The sequence below is a fragment of the Rhynchophorus ferrugineus genome, unplaced genomic scaffold, assembly GCF_030347505.1.
Source record: "Rhynchophorus ferrugineus isolate W39M unplaced genomic scaffold, kcgeb_rfMv2 rfM9, whole genome shotgun sequence".
Lineage (NCBI taxonomy): Eukaryota > Metazoa > Arthropoda > Insecta > Coleoptera > Curculionidae > Rhynchophorus > Rhynchophorus ferrugineus.
In genome coordinates, this window is record NW_027472588.1 from 35,029,942 (window position 1) to 35,051,754 (window position 21,813).

The 21,813-nt window shown below is 32.6% G+C and overlaps 1 protein-coding gene across 4 annotated transcripts in view; it reads left to right on the forward strand.

Annotated features, from left to right (window-relative positions):
• Positions 1–21,813, forward strand: part of LOC143202806 (LIM domain only protein 3) — a 239,593-nt gene that overhangs the window by 12,858 nt on the left and 204,922 nt on the right. For 3 of the 4 annotated variants that reach the window (XM_076414620.1, XM_076414621.1, XM_076414618.1), the window contains exon 1: positions 13,717–13,855. The exons of the other annotated variant lie outside the window; for it this stretch is intronic. The gene's annotated coding sequence lies outside the window, so the exon portion shown is untranslated. Of the gene's footprint in view, positions 1–13,716; positions 13,856–21,813 lie in introns of those variants that run through there. 4 annotated transcript variants of the gene reach the window in all.

Consider the following 21,813-nt stretch of genomic DNA (forward strand, 5'->3'; position numbering starts at 1 on the left):
CTTCCCAAAAGATAAAAGCAGTTAGGTTATCAAAAATATAAAAATACATTCTATGCAAAGTATAGCACTTTATATATACCACTTTATCGACTATATTGTAAAAGAATTTTTGTCTGTCCTCAAGCTTTTACAGCCACTTATATAATTATCTTTTACTTAAACTATCTACTACTATTATATTAAAAAGATACAAAATCACTAATTGGTTTAAGGGTACGTTATTGACAAATATCTTGTTCTATTTTTTTCGTAAAACTATTTGTCTTTGCTTTCAAAATAAGCTTTAAATTATGCAATCACTACTTATTTTGAATACAACTTCTTTTCCTGTGGTATTCTTTTAAGGTTTTCAGTATCCAGTAGTCACTGTTGTATAGAGTTAGACTAGAGAAGCAATTTGTAGCACAGTTTGTTTAATGGGGCCATGATTTTTATCTATTTGTTTTGTTGCACTGTTTTGGAACTAACAATTAATGCTATTGTAATTTTTCAACTAATAGTTATAGCGTCCCAAAATTTTGATACGTATAAGTCGAATATTAGGACTGTTAGGTTTAAAAAGATTAGGAGATGGCCTCATTTATATATGAGGCCCAGAAACTACTAAGTGATATTTTAAACAGTGGCTTAATAATTAAAAATATGTAACTATTCAGCCTAACCTACAATCTCTTAAATTATATAATTTTGACATTTCTCCACATAAAATAACAGTATTACTGAGTTATTCACTATATGCAGACGCTATCTCGGAACGTTAAATATTACATGGTCGATATTCGTTACTTTTGTCGTTTGATTTGCAAAAGCCAATCAAGTACATTTAGAGACCTATGTGGTGTAACTCAGTTTTAGTTTTAATGATTTATGGCAAAGACAAGGAACAACTTTTTTTTATATAACATCTTTACTAGATACGCTTAGTACAATCTTAATTTACAATTAATTTATTACTACTTTTCCTATGTACTTGGATTAATTAACAAGCAAGACGAGTGCGAGAAAATACATCAGTATGTATTTCTTAATTATAAAATTATAATTATGTATTAATTATTAACTTATAGCTATAGTTTACACTAAATGTACACACTTTATATAAGTTCGTATGGTTTTGTTCGTTTCAGTCTGCTGACATCCTGCGCCCTGTCCAGCAGTTGTATTGCTTCCACGTTAGTATGATTTAGTAATCTTCTTTCGTGTTTCAAGGCGAAATCTTGGATAACTTCGCAAATCCATTTGATTTCCAGGTCATCGTGCAGTTCTTCATTGACTTGTTTTGACAGCGTTGTATGACTAGTTAATTAGAGTTTTTATTGCAACCCCGTATTTGCACCCTATTGGTCCAAATTGGTTTTATGATTGTCTTATAAATCAAACTCTTTGATTTTAGATCAAGTTTAGAGTATCTTCCGACTAACCAGATTAGTTGTTTAATTTTGGTTCTAGTACGTATCGCTTTTTGTCTAACATGATGTTTCCAATTTAATCTACCGTCAAGATGGATTCCGAGGTATCTAGCTTATTCTGTTTGAGGAATCGGGCATCCATTGAGTGATATAATTAAGTATTTATTATTTCGTCGCAATACAATATTAACACCAATAGATTTTGAGCTCTTAAGTTGAATTTTTCAATATTTCGTCCATTTGTAAATGTTGTTGACTGTCAGTTGTACTTTTCTACTGCCCTAGGTAGAGCTATGTCGTTTGCCATAATAATTGTGTCTTCAGCAAAGGTTCCAGGTAGTGTTTCTTTTGATATTGGTATGTCAGCAGTGTAGAGCAGATACAGAAGAGGTGCTAACAGGCTATCTTGTGGAACTCCAGCAGAAATAGTTTAAATGTCGAGAATGCCCTTTCGTGCGATACCAAATTTTCTTCCGAAAGATATGACCAGCAGTTGACAATGCTAAACCCGATCAAAAGCTTACTTTTTTTATATGTCGAAGCTAAAATGAACTAATACACAGTTTTGATGCGGCAACATTGCGCCGTTTTGACGTCATAAATTGAGATGACGTAGGTTCACTGCTAAGACTATATTTAGTTAACTTATCACATTGACAGTAAACACATTCAAGATATCGAACTTTATTAAAATACACCAGATAGAGATATTGCAAATCCATCCTTTTCTATTCCGTACGGCGCTTTCACTGATCACGCGTATGCAGAAGCGTGCATCCGAAACCAGACTACGGAGAAAAAAGGACAACGCCGCGAGACCGTCCGACCATTCGCGCGGATAAGAAAAGGATAGAGACCGAAAAACGGTACAGAGGTAGAGCTAAAACGAAGAAGTCGCAATCTACGAAATTTGAAATTCATCCGTGCAATTCTGACGCGATAGCGAAATTACCATTGTTACAGTATAGCATTACCAGGCCCCGGCCGCGTTGGCTATGGGAAGAAGAATAAAAAAAGACGACTACGACGACGACGAGGAGAAAAAAAGGATAAAAATAAAAACAGACCGAATTATATTTTCCGGAATGATTAAGCGCTCAAAAAACATTTTTGCTGGCTAATTTGAAATGCCGATGTGCCGCGGACCACTCCGCTGCTTCTTGCTACCGTTTTAATTGGCCGCTGTATTTTTCTGATTGTTAATTCAATTCGAGAGGGATGTGGTAGGATCTTCTTTTCTTTTCTTTTTTTCCGTCCCTTTCGGTTCGCGGTATTCTACGTCTCCGTTTGCCTTCTCGGGACTGTTTAACTCGATCGGATCCTTTGATTTAATATTTAAAATGTAAATAAGTCAAATATAATTAATGACACGTTGCCATGTTTTAATCGAAATAGTTAATTTAAAGAAGACATATAATGTAAACATGCCATTTCGACTTTTTTTGTTGAATATTGCTGAATATTCTACATGTATTGCTTGCTTACAATTTATTCATTTCAATTAATAATCATTTCAAATATTCTCTGCTGAAATGCCGGTCTTGGTTGGCGCAGTGGTAAAGGCGACAGGGCGGTCCTCCTGCTGTTGCTATGGTCGCTGATAAGAATCCTGCTGGGGAATTGTAGTAAATTTATATTTCTGATTGTTTAACATTTGTGATTGTCCTTAGGCAACAGTGCAAAATCCGACACAGAAATTGATCCCAGTCACGCCGGTAACCAGGCTGGGTAAGACCGGATGTCTTCTGAGATGATTACTTAGTTGGTCACTCGCCAATTGGCTGGTTTGATGCCAAGGATCGTGGTTTGGAGCCTATGTTAAACTAGGTTCAATCCTGATAAACTCTAGTTCGTAAAAAAATAATAATAATTAGAAATTCAAAGCAATTTATTTTAAGGTGATATTATATTCTTACTCTAGAGGCATTAATTTTAGGTATTTTTTCTAGCGCTATGAAAAAAACTATACTATTAGTATCCATTCATTTTACTAGATATTTATTGTTATTGAAATATTTATAAATCTGTTTTCTCTATGCTGTTATAAAATGTGTGGCTAAAAATAACGCCCTCTCTTTGCAGGTGCATGAGAAAACGAGACATTTTTTACCATTTTCTTTACTTTTCTGATTTTTTCTTAAAAGTAAAAATATTGTTACAGCTATACGAAGAAAGAACGTATATAGAAGGCTTGCACCGAATTCCCAGAAAAAGGCACTTAAAGTTTCGTTTTTAGATGCCGAGACAACTAAACGTCTATATCTCCCAAAATAATTTAAATTTTGAAAAATCCTCTTCATGGCATATTCTTAAAGAGTTAGGCTTCGAACATATGAAGGAATACCTTATAAAAAATATTTTAAAAGAAGGTAGGCTTGAAGTTGGGATGTTTTTTAGCCGATATTTTTTAATATTTTTTCAAAATAAATTAAATATAATTTTTAAGAGACCTTTAACATTGGTACTTAATTTTAAAGATTTGGTGAATTTTGGTAGTTAAGTTTAGAAGTCCTTGATAAATTTTACTAGTCACTAATATTTCACTACTTTTATTTTTTCTTAAAAATATCGATATCTTTTTTGTAAATTATCGATATATTTGTAGTTTTTGCAACATATATATGGATATTTTTTTCGGTCTCAACCTACCTTGAGGTAGGTCACCATTTCGACTTTTTTTGTTGCATATTGCTGAATATTCTACATGTATTGCTTGCTTACAATTTATTCATTTCAATTAATAATCATTTCGAATATTCTCTGCTGAAATGCCGGTCTTGGTTGGCGCAGTGGTAAAGGCGACAGGGCGGTCCTCCTGCTGTTGCTATGGTCGCTGATAAGAATCCTGCTGGGGAATTGTAGTAAATTTATATTTCTGATTGTTTAACATTTGTGATTGTCCTTAGGCAACAGTGCAAAATCCGACACAGAAATTGATCCCAGTCACGCCAGTAACCAGGCTGGGTAAGACCGGATGTCTTCTGAGATGATTACTTAGTTGGTCACTCGCCAATTGGCTGGTTTGATGCCAAGGATCGTGGTTTGGAGCAATTGTAAATTGGCAATTGTAAATTGCAATTTGGCAATTGTTCAAAAATTAACTCTATGTAACCTACTCTAAACAATGATTCAAAAAGTAAATATTGCATTGTTTTGCAAACGAAAATTCGCAGAGAAAATGTTACTTTTCGGTATTCTTTTTGAGCACAAAACTTAAAACATATATTAGTTACTTCAGCCAATATAGCTTCTGCTATCGACAGAATAGAGACCAAATAGAAATGTACTGTTACTAAAAAAAATACTGTTTCATAGGTCATAATATAACGAAATTTGCTGAAATTAAACTGTTCAATTTTACTTCATCTAGCCTTTAGTTATCATACTTTAGTTATCATCTAGCCTTTAGTTATCATCATTGTTCAAAAATTAACTCTATGTAACCTACTCTAAACAATGATTCAAAAAGTAAATATTGCATTGTTTTGCAAACGAAAATTCGCAGAGAAAATGTTACTTTTCGGTATTCTTTTTGAGCACAAAACTTAAAACATATATTAGTTACCTCAGCCAATATAGCTTCTGCTATCGACAGAATAGAGACCAAATAGAAATGTACTGTTGCTAAAAAAAATACTGTTTCATAGGTCATAATATAACGAAATTTGCTGAAATTAAACTGTTCAATTTTACTTCATCTAGCCTTTAGTTATCATACTTATATATTTTATCATACATTATTGTAACTTTGAATAAATATGTATATTAACGCTAGTATGTGTTAATTTTTTTATTATTTTTTTATCAATTGGAATTCATACTATCTTTCATATCCTACTCTTATTATTCATTTTAAAGCAATAACATTTAACTTCCAGCAACTTCATTATTAACTAGATTATGATAGCATTTTTCATGCTTCTTTTAATCTTTCCTTTTTCCGTAGTGGGTATTTTACCATTTAATTTCGATAATGTCAGTGTTTCGATAATAATGTTAATATTGTTTTTTACTTTTAATATTGTAAGTGCTTTCACAAAGTGCTTCATATAAATTTGTATTATTTTTTAGATATAGACAATTATTACTTAAATTGCTCAAAATTTCTATTACATGAAAAACTCTTTCACCATGGTTGGAGATATTATAATAATTAATATTATATTATAATTCTTATAGTTAATATTATAATAATAAATCCATATAATCATTCCAAATGATAATTTCGGGTCCACTATCAGTCGAATATCCACACATTTCATCCGATTCGCATAAGTCGCATAAGTTAATCTTTCTGTCACCCAACCATAACCCTTGGTTTCACTAGAATAGTTCCATTTTTGCTGGTCGACTAAACAAATTGATCGCAAAAAACACTTTGGTTAGAATTTAATTGGTTGGCAATGTCGTTGTGCCTCGCCATCGAGTTACATTTTATTACAATATTTTGTTGTACTCACTGAACTCTATTCACCAACCTATTGCCTGATTAATGAATAATCATTGTTTTTAACTGACGTATTATAAATCACAAAGATTATAGTTCTAATGCTAATATAATTTAACACCATTTACACATAATTACTTTTAACGGGTTAGGATCGGGCAAAAAAAGTGATGATTCATAATAGTTTTATAAATAAAGTAAAGGAAATTCTTGTTTTTGCCAATTTATATTGAGACGCTTTGTCGGTTGTTCGGGCCATGTTGGTTCATTGGAATTTTACATACAGTACAAAATCGGTACTGGCAGTACGTGTTTAATTAGCGAACGCATCAGGAAACTGTACGTGTCTTGTGTGATGTCTTATTCTAGTGCGTGACGCGTGTAATATTGCGTGCAGACCAGGTGTGTATAGTTGTACAACGTATTACAGGGTTGTACTGGTCGATTTTCATATATAAGCTTCCAAAAAATATATTGCTATATCAAAATCATTGCCTTTTAAATCAAGTTTTCTCTTCGTATGTTCGGAGCATATTTTTTTACTTTCGTAGGCTTTTTCATTAACATCTGTTATTCTGTGGACCTGGTCAATTGTTGTGCAACATATTGATATGTCAGTAAATTATAAAGGTCAGATATAGAACTCTTTGCCTCTCATCTCTTGTGATGGAATGTAAGACGTGTTGTAATATACTTAATTAATACTGATAAGTTTGATGAAAATAACCATAAAACATCAAAATGTCTAGTCATTTAACGCTTCCAGAACAAAGTTTTTCGATTAATTGGCAATGCTTATCGCTACATAATCAACGAAGAACTGCACAAAGACCTTGAAATCAAATTAATTTACGAGCTTTTTTTAGCTTTTGTCTCAACACATGGAATAAGGTAAATCAGAAGACTGAACATACCAAATCACTCGAACTTGTATGGTATATAATTGTTACTCTTAACTTTAGTTTAAGTCGTTTAATTTAAAATTCGACATTAAAATCTCTCAATTCTTTCATCGAAAGTTTTTTTGACCTTCTTATAAGGGATAGAGTCAGACCAGAGCTGGGCAAAGACAAATGTAAGGTTGACTTATGTAAATAGAATAGCCCAGTAAACTAATCCAGCCCAGCCCACTCATGATTTTCCTTTCATGAACACTGAATTTTTAATGTAATATAAGACCAATAGCTTCCTGCGGGAGGAATAAATTCATCCTGCTAAAAAGCAATATATTTACAGGTTCTTATGAGCACAAACTGTTGGTTTTATCTTTAACGTTGTAGGAACTAAGTGTAAGTGTCCGTGGTTGGCCACTGTTCTTGCTCAAAAACAACATCATCACCTTCTTTACTAGTATTGCCACTTCTGTTTCTTCCAGGCATTATTTCATGTTTTGTTCAAATTTGTCTCTGAGGATTGCAATATTTAGAACTCTTTGCCTCTCATCTCTTGTGATGGAATGTAATATACTTAATTAATACAGATAAGTTTGATGAAAATAACCATTTAAGAAAGAAGGTTAAATTTGATAAGTTACTTGAGAACATACATACTGTGTTATATATACTGAGTTATTATATTATTGAGCTAACGACAAATTCATTTTTTTGCGATATTGTTTGGTCCTTAATCCTTCCCTGGATACCTGCGTGTATTCCAGCGCCACCAAACGTATTTCCCTCGCACTAATTAATAATTAAAAAATAATTTAGAGGATTTATTCATTAGACAGAAAACAAATCGCAGTGTGACATGGAAAAAACCCATGGAAAACAATGAGAAAGCCTTTTTCACATTAAATGTTGTTTTCTTTTTTTTTGTATTTTTATTGGCACGGCATTATTGCTGAATAATGGGAGATACTAACTGATTACATATATATTCAATCTTTTTTTATCATTACTACTCATTATCAATTTAATGTGAACACGTTGAAAGATAATAATTTAATATTGTGTTTGAAATACTGAATCTATTGTAGTATTAAAAAGAAATATCGCTTATTTCCAGCTTAGATATTTATTTCATCATCAGTAAAAAATATAAAGTCATTATTTATTTATAATGACAGTTTTAATCACCTGTTAGATGTTCTTATAGCATTATAATAAAAATTTAATAACGTTCAATCATTAAAAAAATAATATGGTAATATAGCTATTTTAATAATTCAATTTATGTACTTTTGCGTTAGTACCGTTTCATTGGTAGATATTTATAAAGAATATTTTAGTACATATAGCATAATATGATTATTTATGTGGGCGTAATACTCAATAAACTGTTTGGTATTTATTCTTAAATGTGAGTTATGGGCCAGCAGAAATATTTTATATTTTGGCAAAAAAATTAATGTTGTCAATAAATTTTCTGAATTTATTGTATATCAAGTTAAACCATATGGTGTATAGAGCTACTAAAAATTATTCTCCTATATTATCAAGTAATCTATTGTGCAATATATTTTATCCACTTATTTTTGAACCATAAAATATTATACATTTAATTTTACAGCAATTATTTATATGCAATCTAAGATTGTTTTTCATATTTCATATTTAAGTGCCTTTTTTCCTATTAGGGCTTATCTGAACTAAACCTATGTTTTTTTGAGAAGTTGGTATTATGCATGTTATCGAAGTATTGAAAAATTGGTACAAAATTATGAACGCTCATGCAGTAAGTGAGTTACGAACTTGCACCTGACGCATCATATTGCCTTAAATACTAAATATACACTACCAGAGCTTCGAATTTCTTTATATATATATATATATATATATATATATATATATATATATATATATATATATATATATGAGGATTTATATATGTGGACTGGACCTACTCTTTAACGCAGACTCCGATCCACGGTCCTCGGCATTAAGCCTACCGACTGGCGAGTGACCAACTTTAGAAATCATCCCAAAAGAAATCCGGTCTTACCCAGCCTGGTTACTGGCGTGACTGGGATCATTTTCCTTCTAGGATTTTACACTCTTGCCTAGGACAATCACAAATATTAAACAATCGAATCCGCGACTCTCGCAACAGTAGAAGGTCCTCCTGTCGCCTTTTCCACTGCGCCAACCAAGCCAACGAATTTCTTATTTATACCTGTAAAATATTTATATTGCATTAGAAATAAATACAAACCAATCTTTAATACTACAATTTTATTTTCAATAAAGTTCGGAGAAAGAGTTCTGTTTACTTTTTAAGTTAGTTTTTAGTTTATTTATAGTATTTTAAAGTTATCTCATGTTATTTATATAGTTGTGAAGTAGTTAAAATACACATGTAGTTTTTTTTAATTTTTCTGAAACAATCATATTCTTCACCCTGCTTTATTTTCCAACAAAACCATTACAGATCCACAAATATTGTGTAATACAAAACTGCACATATGTTTTACTTTTAATTTGATGTTTCACTTAACTAACTCAAGATGTTTTGCTTACCGAATCCCTTTTATTGGGTGGCCCCCATCAAGGACATGCTTATGGAGTTGTTTATGACATGTTGCAGATCTTGAAGTAGTCTAGTCTAAGGTATTCGTCTGAAAATTTCATTCGTTCTAATGTAATTTAATGTTTTAACGATATCCTTCGGTATTTTATAAAATACGTATTTATACTTGCCAATCCAGTTCCAACCTAGTATTTTGTATATCTTAACTAAATATTATGTTATATATAGATATATTCGGGTATTTAGCAAATAATCTGTAAATTTTTCCCTTTTTTTCCTTTTTAACATGAAAATTCAAATTTATTTTTCTGTTAGAAATTTTTTTGTAATGTTAGATATGTATTTTATTTGATAATTGTATGTCACTGTAATTAATATATTTGATAATGGTACAAAATTTAAAAACTATTTATATTTAAAATACAATATATAATATTTTATTGTATTACACTAGATAAAATGAAAATTGATTCAACATATGGCATACAATATATACCTAGATATATAGTTCTGCGAACTTAGATATATGTAGAGGTAAATAAAATAATTTTTATGTTTTTATCTCTTATCTTTTCTATCTTACAGAGTTTAGAAAATCGTTAGTTAAGTTAAGTAAGTTGAGTTAAGTAAAATGATTAGTCAAAAAAGTCCTTTATTAGTTATATTTATTATACTATAATATATATAGCCTTATCTGATATAGTTCCAATATATTTATGTTTAGCTTGAAGGCATAAGATGTATAACTGAATCGAAACAGTAGAATTATATACGCAACATGAATCTATTTGAATGCATCATCTAAATATAACTTTTTACATAATATATCAAGGCAAAGCTCTAAAATTTTATTATATTTTAAGGGATTAGGCAAAGCTGCAAAGATATTCTTTTTTTAATAAACTATGTAGAAGTTGGAATATCGTTCTTGTCGATTAACTGTTGCTTAACATCATATTACATCTATTTGTCGTGTAGTATTTAAGAGAAAACATTTATTTCTTATTCGTCTATATTTAATCAAATACCTTTAAAATGTAACATACTTTATAGGCTCAGATAAGCGAATTAAATTGATTGATTCCGTAAATAAGATAAAGCATTTTCAATCTTGGATAAGATATAGTATTGTACATTTATTTTGAGGTATGTACATTACACAGTTATATCACTGGGTTTCATTTTTTATTTCCTGTCATTTTATTGAAGTGTCAATAACATACTTTCTATGCACACGAAAGTTCTCAACATTTATTCACGATTGGAGAATTTGATTGGATGATTCTAGTGAAGAGCAAATTGTTGTAGTACCAGTTTGTAGTGAAATAATTGAAAGGAACAATAAAAATTAAAGAAGCTCCCAAAAATAATTATGTGATCTAACTAAAACACTAAAATATTTTGTTACTTATCAAAAAAAAATGCCACTTAGAATTCGTGAATTCTTGTTGTAATAAATGATGGAATCAATCACACAACTTCAGAGTTGTGTGCTCTTATAATAAATTAAACAAAAGATCGATTTCATTTTAAATAGCATCTGGTGGTTGCATCAGTTTTCTTTTCATGATACTTTGGAGAGTACTGCAGTAAATTTCCTGAGGATAAACTCACTTTCATCCCACACTTGATAAAGAATAATTGCGATATGAGCTGCCAGTTATTTATTCAAGAAATGATGGCAGAACATTAAATGGTGCACTATCTCTTCTAGCATGTTTAATAGCAAACAATCTAGGAGACACGTTGAAGGAGACTAGACGATTATTAGAAATCGTGGTAAAAACTCCCATGACAACATCTGAGGTCGAAAGGTAATTCCCTACTCCAAAGCGCATCAAAATGTTCCTCAAATATTCAATAGCCGAAGATCATTTAACAGCTCTTTCCACACTATATCTTCGAAATAGACAATTTTAATGAGAAAGTGATTATCAAATTTACGAATAGAAAAGAACGTAGGATGGAGTTGTAGTAATATTGGTCCTGTCGGTCGGAATGTGTGGCTGTCAACACGTTTGTTTATCGGAACAATCACTACTATTTTTGTGGAAGGAATTCGCACGGGAACAGAAAACATTGGTTAAATACAAATTTGTTTATTTTATGTGTTAAATACTACATGTGGTCGGCGAGAGAATCGGCAGGATATTAGGTCAGGTTAAGGAAATACGGAAGCGCTATGGAAGTGGTACTGTTACAAGGGGTAGAGAAAAAAGAAAGAGACGTAGTCGTGGTGGTCTTTTATAGCTGGGAACCGCATGGTACCAACCCACCAGCATTACCATCCTTTGAACTTAATATAGATGTAACAGATCAATTGAAAAATCCCCGGCATGACACATAGATGGCGCTACTGGAATTAAATCCATATGTTTTTTAATTAGACCTAACCATTCAAAAGATGCGTCTATAAGTTTGACAGCTGTCGGATCATTAGTTTGTGAATTATAGCATTTTGAGTGAAACAACTTTTGGTACTGTGAAAAAAATGGATAAAAAGGAATTTCACGTGTTGATAAAATATTGCTTTTTGAAGGGAAAAAATACAGTTGAAGCAAAAACTTGGCTTGATACCGAGTTTCCGGACACTGCTCCAGGAAAATCAACCATCAAGGATTGGTATCTAAGTTTAGACGTGGTGAAATGAGCACCGAATACGGTGAACGTAGTGAACGCCCAAAAGAGGTTGTTACCGACGAAAACGTTTAAAAAATCCACAAAATGATTTTGAATGACGGTAAATTGAAAATGAATGAAATAGATTGAAATGAATGAACTCTAAAGATATCAACTGAACGTGTACATCATATCATTCATGAATATTTGGGTATGAGAAAGCTCTGTGCAAAGTGGGTGCCGCGCGAGCTCACTTTTGACCAATAACAACGACGAGTTGATGATTCTGAGCAGTGTTTGAAGATGATCAAGCTTAAAAAATCTGAGTTTTTGCGTCGATATGTGACAATGGATGAAACACCGCTCCACCATTTCACTCCGAAGTCCAGTCGACAGTCATCCGAGTAGACTGCAGACGATGAACCCGCTCCATAACATGGAAAATGCAACAGTCGGCTGTTAAGGTTATGGCGTCTGTATTTTGGGATGCGCATGGAATAATTTTCATTAACCACCTTGAAAAAGGAAGGACCATCAACAGCAGCTATTACATAGCGTTATCGGGCCGTTTGAAGGACGAAATCGCCGAAAAACAAGTGAGTGAAAACAATGGCAATAATTCATGAATTGGGCTTCAAATTTCTTGCTCATCCACCGTATTCTCCAGATCTGCCCCTCAGCGATTATTTCCTGTTCTCAGATCTCAAAAGAATGCGCGCTGGAAGGAAATTTTTATCGAATGAAGAGGTGATCGCCGATAGGGAGGCCTATTTTGAAGCAAAGGATAAATCGCACTACAAAAATGGTATCGAAATGTTGGAGGATCGCTATAATCAGTGCATCACCCTCGAAGGGAATTATGTTGAATAAAAAAAACTAATTTTTCCAAAAAAATGTGTATTACTATGGTAGGCCGGGGACTTTTCAATTGATCTGTTAATAGTAGTGGCCTAAAGCGTTGTAGCGATCGCTGCAGAATTTTCATTTGCAAAAATAGCAGAACACCTTAAAAAAATTCTCAGTAGCCGCCACAGCAGTTGAATGTTGGTGTCAACTACCAATTCACGATTGTGCGGCCCTCTGCGATACCTCAGACTGTCCTTTGTGGCCCTTGACCAGTAAAGTGCGGCGAAGTGTGGTCTAGGTTGGGAGTTCCTTTCCGATTGTCCGCGATTCGTAAACACATGTGCGAACAAAATCGACGATTCATTATTGGATGGACACTTTCGTACCCGCAATTTGATAGAGCGCAATCTTATCCCCTCCACACGCCAAATCGCACACGTCTTCCCCTTCCCCCCAGCCGACTGTTCCTCCGTGGGGATCCCCTCGCGCGCAACACTCGTAATAATGAGCACAATTACGGGATTACGTTCGTTCCCCTCCGCTCCCGCACCGCACCGCCGTCCTCCTCCTCCCAACCGTCCCCGCACCCCGCCAGCGTCTCTCGCCTACTCCGACTTGTACAATTCACAAATTGCTTTTCGATACCGGCCCTCGCTCCCTCTCGAAAGCGTCGGTCCGCCGGCTGGTCCGTTCGGTTTCGGTTTTCGTCTCGTTACTCCAGTCGTAGTCGGGCCGTCGTAGAAGCGGTGTGGTAGTGCGCGTCGTCCCCACAGCGTGCCAGCTTCGTAAAGTGTTCCCGTATCGAGAAGGACCAGTCGTCGGTCTAGTAACAGGGAGAGTTTTCGATTCGGATTATTCGCCGACCAGTGCTTTATTTTCACCTTTTGTGTTTTGTGTTCCGTCCTCTTGATTTTTCCGCGACCGTACCGCCACGATGGAGCTCTGTTGATTTCTCTTGATTTTGGTTCTTTTGTGTTCTTGCCCGGCGTATGGCCGACATCCTCCAGCCAAAAACGAGATATTTATTAATATTGGAAAGTGACGAGTGTTTACCCTAACCTAGAAGGTAATGTTAAACAAACATTTATGTTATACGTATAGTTAGTTACTGTGCGTCAATCGTAAACACCGAAAACGGGGCTTCATGATTTAAACATCGGAAAAATCGACGAGAACATTGCTGGTTCACAATACACACACACGGACGCCTTTCTCTTTCGAAGTTTATTTTGAATTCGACGTTAGAAGGTAAATTTTATTCCGCGATCTCTAACGCAAATCGCTGTAAAGCGAACATAGCAAATTTTAATTCGTTTTTTCAATCTAAAATACACAATAAGCGGTCGGGTTTAGTTCATACTCACACTGCAAACTCCTATACTACGTTAAATGTTTTTGATGTTGTCCGTAAGAATGCGCATGACTTCATAGTTCTTTTTTTATAGCTGTTTTGATGTTACAAGCACGTGTAGACCTCGAAATTCAGCAAAATGGAAATAGAAAACTGGGAACTATAAAACCGGATTTATTCCGTCTTAAATAAGAAAAAACACGTGGACTCACCTTTCCAAAATTGAGGTTATCGGATATGCACTGTTATTTTACGCCTAGATCGGTTTAAACCACAAAATATTTGGACGTCACTTTTTAATATATACGGTAGACTTCAGACATCGGATAACCCAAATCGTCGTGTTGTTTGTTACAAAAGTGTGTTTTTCTCTTCTTAAGCCATCCTAACGTTAACCAATATTGTTGTTGACTGATTTTTGTGGAATGTATGGCGTTTAGTTTTTCGTAAATAGAATAACTAATTTTTGATTCGTCATTTATATCAATTGATTTGTAGGACTTAAATAATTAAACAAACAGTGAAAAGATCATTAAGAATTCAGGTTATTTTAAAATAATTAATCTTAGTACACTAACATCCTGATTTATAATGAAGCCTTATGGTTGATTTTTGATAACAGCATGATTATTACTATTGATAGATTGTTGCGAGTCACTCAAAATTCTTATTGGTAGTCACATTCACTCTCTGAATTGACCAAACAATGGAAGTGAATAATAAAAGTGTTTTCCATCAAATGTTTGATTGTTAAGCATATATATTGAAATGTTCGGATGCATTTCGATCACTAGTATTGATAAATTTGTAGTGATTCATTTGAAATTCTTTTGACGGACACATTCACTCTCTGAGTTGATCAAATAATAAAAGTAGTTTTCCTTCAAACGCTTGTTACGAATCGCTAGTGCAGTGTTACTCAAAAGTTTTGTAATGGACATATTTACTATCTTAAGTGACCAAATAATAGAAGCGAATTATAAACTTAATATTTCTGTCAAATGTGTGGTTGCTAAGAATCTATATTGGAGTGTTATGGTTACATTCCGAACACTAATACTGATGTATTTGTTATGACATACTCAAAACTGTTATTGGTGGACTCATTCACTTTGTGAATGGACCAAATAACTAAATAACTTTCGAAGTTTATTTTGAACTCGACGTTAGAAGGTAAATTTTATTCCGCGATCTCTAACGCAAATCGCTGTAAAGCGAACATAACACATTTTAATTTGTTTTTTCAATCTAAAATACACAATAAGCGGTCGAGTTTAGTTCATACTCACACCGCAAACTCCCATACTACATTAAATGTTTTTGATGTTGTCCGTAAGAATGCGCATGACTTCATAGTTCTTTTTTTATAGCTGTTTTGGTGTTACAAGCACTTGTAGATCTCGAAATTCAGCAAAATGGAAATAGAAAACTGGGAACTATAAAACCGGATTTATTCCGTCTTAAATAAGAAAAAACACGTGGACTCACCTTTCCAAAATTGAGTTTCTCGAATATGCACTGTTATTTTACACCTAGATCTTCATAATATATACAGTAGCTTTCAGACATCGGATAACCCAAATCGCCATGTTGTTTGTTACAAAAGTGTGTTTTTCTCCTTTCAAGACGCCGTCATATTAACCAAAATTGTTGTTGATTGATTTTTGTGGAATGTATGGCGTTTAGTTTTTCGTAGAATCCTGTTTATGGCGCAAAACCGTTAAAACTTTCGTGAATGCGCATTAAAATTTATTACCGAAGAACTTGCCTCGACAGATGGTGGTGAGTTTTGATTGCTTAATATTTATTTGGATGTAATAAAAATGTGTTTTCGCAAGACACTATGTTATACTAGTTGAAATGTATCATTAATATGCATAAGTATTGTGCTCAGAAGTTGAATAACATCTCGCTGTTTCTTTTCTAAAAATTCGTTGGTCTATAAGTCATCTTAAAAATACCATGTGCTTGTAATATCTATACATATCTATGGTAACCAGAAATGGCTATAAATTATGTGAATATAAGCAATAGTGGTCCATTTATTTCAAGTTTTGCATAGCTACAGTTATATATTATATGATAAATTTATAATAATCAAGATGACTCAACAAAATAGGAACGCATAATAAATCATGTGGTGGAAGATGGTATTATATTTGGTATCATATATATAAGGATTTTTGATCTGAGGAATTTATAAGAATATTTCTTTGCATTTGGTACTTCCTAATTGATGAAATACTCATAACTATCTCATTATGACATCAGTCTATGGCTCTCCTTATTTTTAATTCACAACTAAAGTAAAATGTGTAGTAAACAATGCAATAGGAGATAACATAGAAGATATAAGGGATTACTCAAGGCATATAGGCAAGTCTGATCTAATACATTTTTAACATTTTTCTTTTCAGATGGTAATCATAATGAAGCGCAATTAGGAAGAAATTGCTATCTTTGTTGGTTACTAACTAGACATTAATTCTATGTACTGAAAGTTTTTTATTCACAGTAAAGTTGCATCATCATACTGCGCTTCTTATTTTACCGATCATTATGTATAAACTATCCGAAAGCATCTTTTTATTTAAGTTTAAGTCTAATTAATATTAATGACTGTGATATTTTTATTATTATTTAATATTTCTCAACTTTTTTCTTCAGAAAGTTAATCGATAACAATGACCGCAGATTATGAAATGGAATTCTGTTAGTAGATACCGGACTTTTTTCTATCCTGAATGTTTAGTAATGCAAGTTAATGACTATAAATGGGAAAAGTGCGGTCACTCTTTCGAACAGTATATTACTTGTCTATATATATTTAAGCATTTTAAGTTAAACACTTGGGGATGATTTAAACTTATATAGGAGATATTTACTATATATCGGGAGCTAAAAATACGTTTAAGTGAGTGAATAAGTTCCTTGTTCGTTCTTTGTCTTTTGACTTTATTTTCTAACATTAGACATCAACACCAATTAGCAAACATTAACCACTGTTTATGATTTGGGATTTTAGATCGAAATCTATTATTTTTCGATATGAATAACTTGAGAGACATCTTGAGACATCACCGGAACGGGCATTTTGAGCGTATCAATAATTTCCGGAGCCCAAACAAGTTTATTTTTTATATTTAGAAAGTAATCTGGCAAATAGTATTTCGTAATCATTATTTATTCGCCAAAATTAATTAATTTAATGATTATTTTAATGTAAATTAAAAACATAAAAAATAATCATTCTAAAATGATGATAATTTAAACAACACTTACTATAAACATAAGATAAACAACATTTGTATATCAAGACATTTTGATTGCTAATACTATCAAAAATATGAGTACTATGAACCTAAATTTGCAAAAGTATTAGATATTATTCACCAAATATTTTTCGGGCTGTTTTCATATGACTTTATGAATGGGGCATTAAAATGTTTTACTAATCACCATTTCTTGCTTTTCAATTTTTTATATTCCATCTTATATCGTCACATATATGTTATTAAAAGCAAAATCCGAAAGAAATATAAAATTGGGAAATATATCTATTTATCCAGGTTTATTTCATCATTCATCAGGTCATTAAGTAGTGTGTTATCTTCGACAAGCAACATTCTTGAATCGATTGATATATACGGAGTGTTAAATCGCTTAGTTTATTTTTAATTTGATATTGTTTATGTTTATTGCCCTTATGGTCTTAAAATATTCGAACATTTCAAACCCCATTTTTTTCTCTGATAATCATATAACACAATCGCATAGTAGGAGGAGTCGGTTGTGATTTTTTGCATTATAGAGATTTTTAGATTTTAATAGATAATTTGAATTAACTTTAGCCTCCCATAATTGTTTCTACCAAATAAAAGAATTAATAATATTGATTTGTCGTTTATATCAATCTGTATATTTTAATATTTTCAAATGGTAGGAGTTACATAATTAAAAAAACGGTGAAAATATTGTTTAGAATTCAAGTTATTTTACAATATCTTTCGGTATAGTAACATCCTTTTTTATTTAAAATTTTTAAAGTTATCTTGTTGGGGTGTGCCATTCTTCACCCTATAATGAATATTGTGAATCGTTTACATTCAATAAAAATCAGGCACTGAAGACAATGATGATATATATTTTAACAGAGATCCTCTATTAAAAATTGTAAATATGTGTTTAGCGTCATTTTATAGAAGACTAGCGACCCGCCCCGGCTTCGCACGGGTGCAATGCTGATACTAAATTAAATACACTACAGAAAAAATATGAACGTTGTATATAAAAACATAGCGGCCCGCTCCGACTTTGCACGGGCATAAAATATATATGCCTATGTCACTCAATGAAAACATGATTAAAATTGATCCAGTATTTTTGGTTCATTCATTACTGCCCTTGGCCTGCGCGCATTAAATTTGGAGTAAAACAATTCCTCTTCCCCTATACTTACTATGAAGATTTCCTGCTATCTTTGGAATATCTAAATTCATACAATTTTTATTACATTACACATTTTTAAACGCAAATTTTAAATTTGTAATATCTCCGAAAATATTTGTTTAATTTACATGCTGTAAGGAACCATATTGATCTATATTAACTGCACACTGTATTTAAGGTACTTAATTCGATAAGGATTAATGCCGTATTGCTTAAAATAGCTTCGTAAATAAGCCATTTTCTCACGTAAAAAGTAAACAATAAAAATGGTTAATGTGGGTTATCCCTAAAAGATAAACATATACCATCGCGGACTTTTTTGTAGACCTTTTTATGGTGTACAATACTGTAGTACATTAATTTGATCTAACTCGTAGGGTTAGGCAGCGTTTTTGCTAATTGCTAAATAAGCCTAAAAAAAAGGGTTAATTAGGTTAATTTACGACATCACGTTAGAAACCTCTAAAATTAGCAATGTTGCCTTAGTATATTATGCATGTATTATACATATAAACCTTCCTCTTGAATCACTCTATCTATTGAAAAAATCCGTTGCGTAGTTTTAAAGATTTAAGCGCACATAGGGATATAGGGACAGAAAAGGCGACTTTATTTTATACTATGTAGTGAAAATCAATTCATTTAATGTAATTATGGTTGAGTTTAGATCACTAAACGGTCACTACTATCCACTAGTATGTTGTAATTTACTAAAAACTCTTATTATTGGACACACTGATAATTCGGAATGAGATACGCGAATAACTAAAGTTTTTTGTTCAATTATTTAATTATTAGCAGTCAATATTGAACTATTAATTAAATTTCAATCACTAACATTAATAAATTTGTTGTGATTTGCTAAAAGTCATTCTGAATTCTGATCCCAATAATAATTCTGTTTGCCGGCTTGGTTGGCGCAGTGGTAAAGGCGACAGGACGGTCTACCACCTACTGGTCTTTTGCCAAAGACCGTGGTTCGGAGCCCACGTTAAACTGCAGGCCCAGATTTTCCCAAGGCTGTCACAATGGGTATTTGTGTCTATATTGCCCTCTTCCCTTGATCCAAATCTCCTGCCATTTCTTCAGATGTAGCAACAGGAAATAGTTACAGGGAGAATCAGAGAGAGTCGCCAAAATCTGGAGAATATGCTGAATGGGTTAGCAGTTTGAAGTCTAATTTATCAATTTGGTGATTTCACGTATGTGTTCACGTGCATTGTCCTGATTCTTCTTCATCAAATGCGATCATTTTTGTTTTTCAGTCCAGATAAACCCTCGTTGGTAAAAAGAAGACTTAAATATATACAATTTTCTTTTTGATTTGACGAAATATTAGCGAATAATGAAACTATGTTTCCTTGATATGTTTGATTGTTAAGAATCTATATTGAAGTGTTGAATTTCGATTACTAGTATTGCCACATTTGTTGTAGTTTACTCAAAACTCTTATTGGTACGCATATTCACTTTGTCAATGAGTTAAATAATACATTCAAACAACAGACATTTATTTCTATTATTTGATTTTTAAGAATATATATTGAAGTGTTATGGTTGATTTTCGATGACTACTATTCAATACTTTTATGGGTGGACTCACTCATTTTTGAATGGACCAAATAATTGAAGCGAATGATAAAAGGGTTTTTTCTTCAATTTTTTGATCGTTAAGAATCGGTTTTCATGAACTTTGATATTTTGAAGTTTCCAAATGATAAAACTGTTTTCCTTTAGATATTTAATAGAAGAAGAAGAGCATAATATATTTTTTATAACATCTTTATTAGATAGGCTTAGTACAATCTTAATTATTGTTATTATTACAATTAATTTATTACTACTTTTCCTATGTTCTTGGATTAATTAACAAGCAAGACGAGTGCGAGAAAATACATCAGTACGTATTCCTCAATTATAAAATTATAATTATTTATTAATTATTAACTTATAGATATAGTTTACACTAATAATACACACTAAATGTTCACACAAGTTCCTATGGTTTTGTTCGTTTCAATCTCTTGACATCTTGCGCGCTGTCCAGCAGTTGTATTGCTTCCACGTTTGTATGATTTAGTATTCTTCTTTCGTGTTTCAAGGCGAAATCCTGCACAACTTCGCAAATCCATTTGATTTCCAGGTCATCATGCAGTTATTCGTTGGTTACATAGCGATAGGCATTGGTAATAAATCGAGGAACCTTGTTTTGACAGCGCTGTATGACTAACTGATTTGAATTTTTAGTGCAACCCCATATTTGTTCCCCATAGGTCCAAATTGGCTTTATAATTGTATGGAGCATAATATAAGTTATATGTTAAAAATCTATATTGAAGAATAATGAATAGATTGAGTAATGAAAATATATTTTCTTCAAATGTTGGTTTGTAAAATATCTGTGTTGAAGCGTATGCTAATTTTGGTAATTCGCATCGAAAGACCGACTAGTCTTCGTGCCTTTTAACATTTCCCTGAAATAGTGGAGTTTAATAAACCCGAAGTAATCAAAATCAACACGACACTAACAAACCATGAATAAAACGTGAAAAGTATCTTGAAGCAATCAATAGAAGGTCCGTTCTATCGCCCACGCAACAAGAACGCCGCGGAATAGGATCGTAGAGAGCGCGAGAGAGACAGAGGAACGGGCCCAGAGAGGGAAAGAAAAAAATCTCGCATAGATTTTCGTGTTCGTGGTTGGGCGATCGTCGCCTTTTCAGCTAAGTGGGTTATTAATACTTTCTATTTTAAAATTCCGTCGTGTAAAATTTATTATACAATAGTTTTATATTTTCAAACGTCTGTGGGAGAATTATTTATAGTCGTTGGGGAGTTAATTATAGGCCGCAAATGAGCCAGCCGATGCACCGTCTCGTTTTGGATATATATTTCTATAGTCCTTTCAATAAAACAGTGAAGTCACATCAGCTGAATTGATAACGTCGAAACTTCCGTATCGACTCTCAGTTTTAGTTCATTTTGGCGTTGACATACAAGAAAATTCTAATCTAAATAAAATAACTAAATAAAATACTTTTATCAAATTTATTTTAACATTATAATACATCGAAGGCATATATTGTCGAAGAACTTAAAGCTACAATCAAGAACATAGTCTAGTTTGTAGGTTAGAGTTGTATTTTATTATATTTACGTAGAACACTTCAAGGCCATTTTTTTATATAGTGGAGGAGGGCTAATCCACCTTATTATCAATTGTA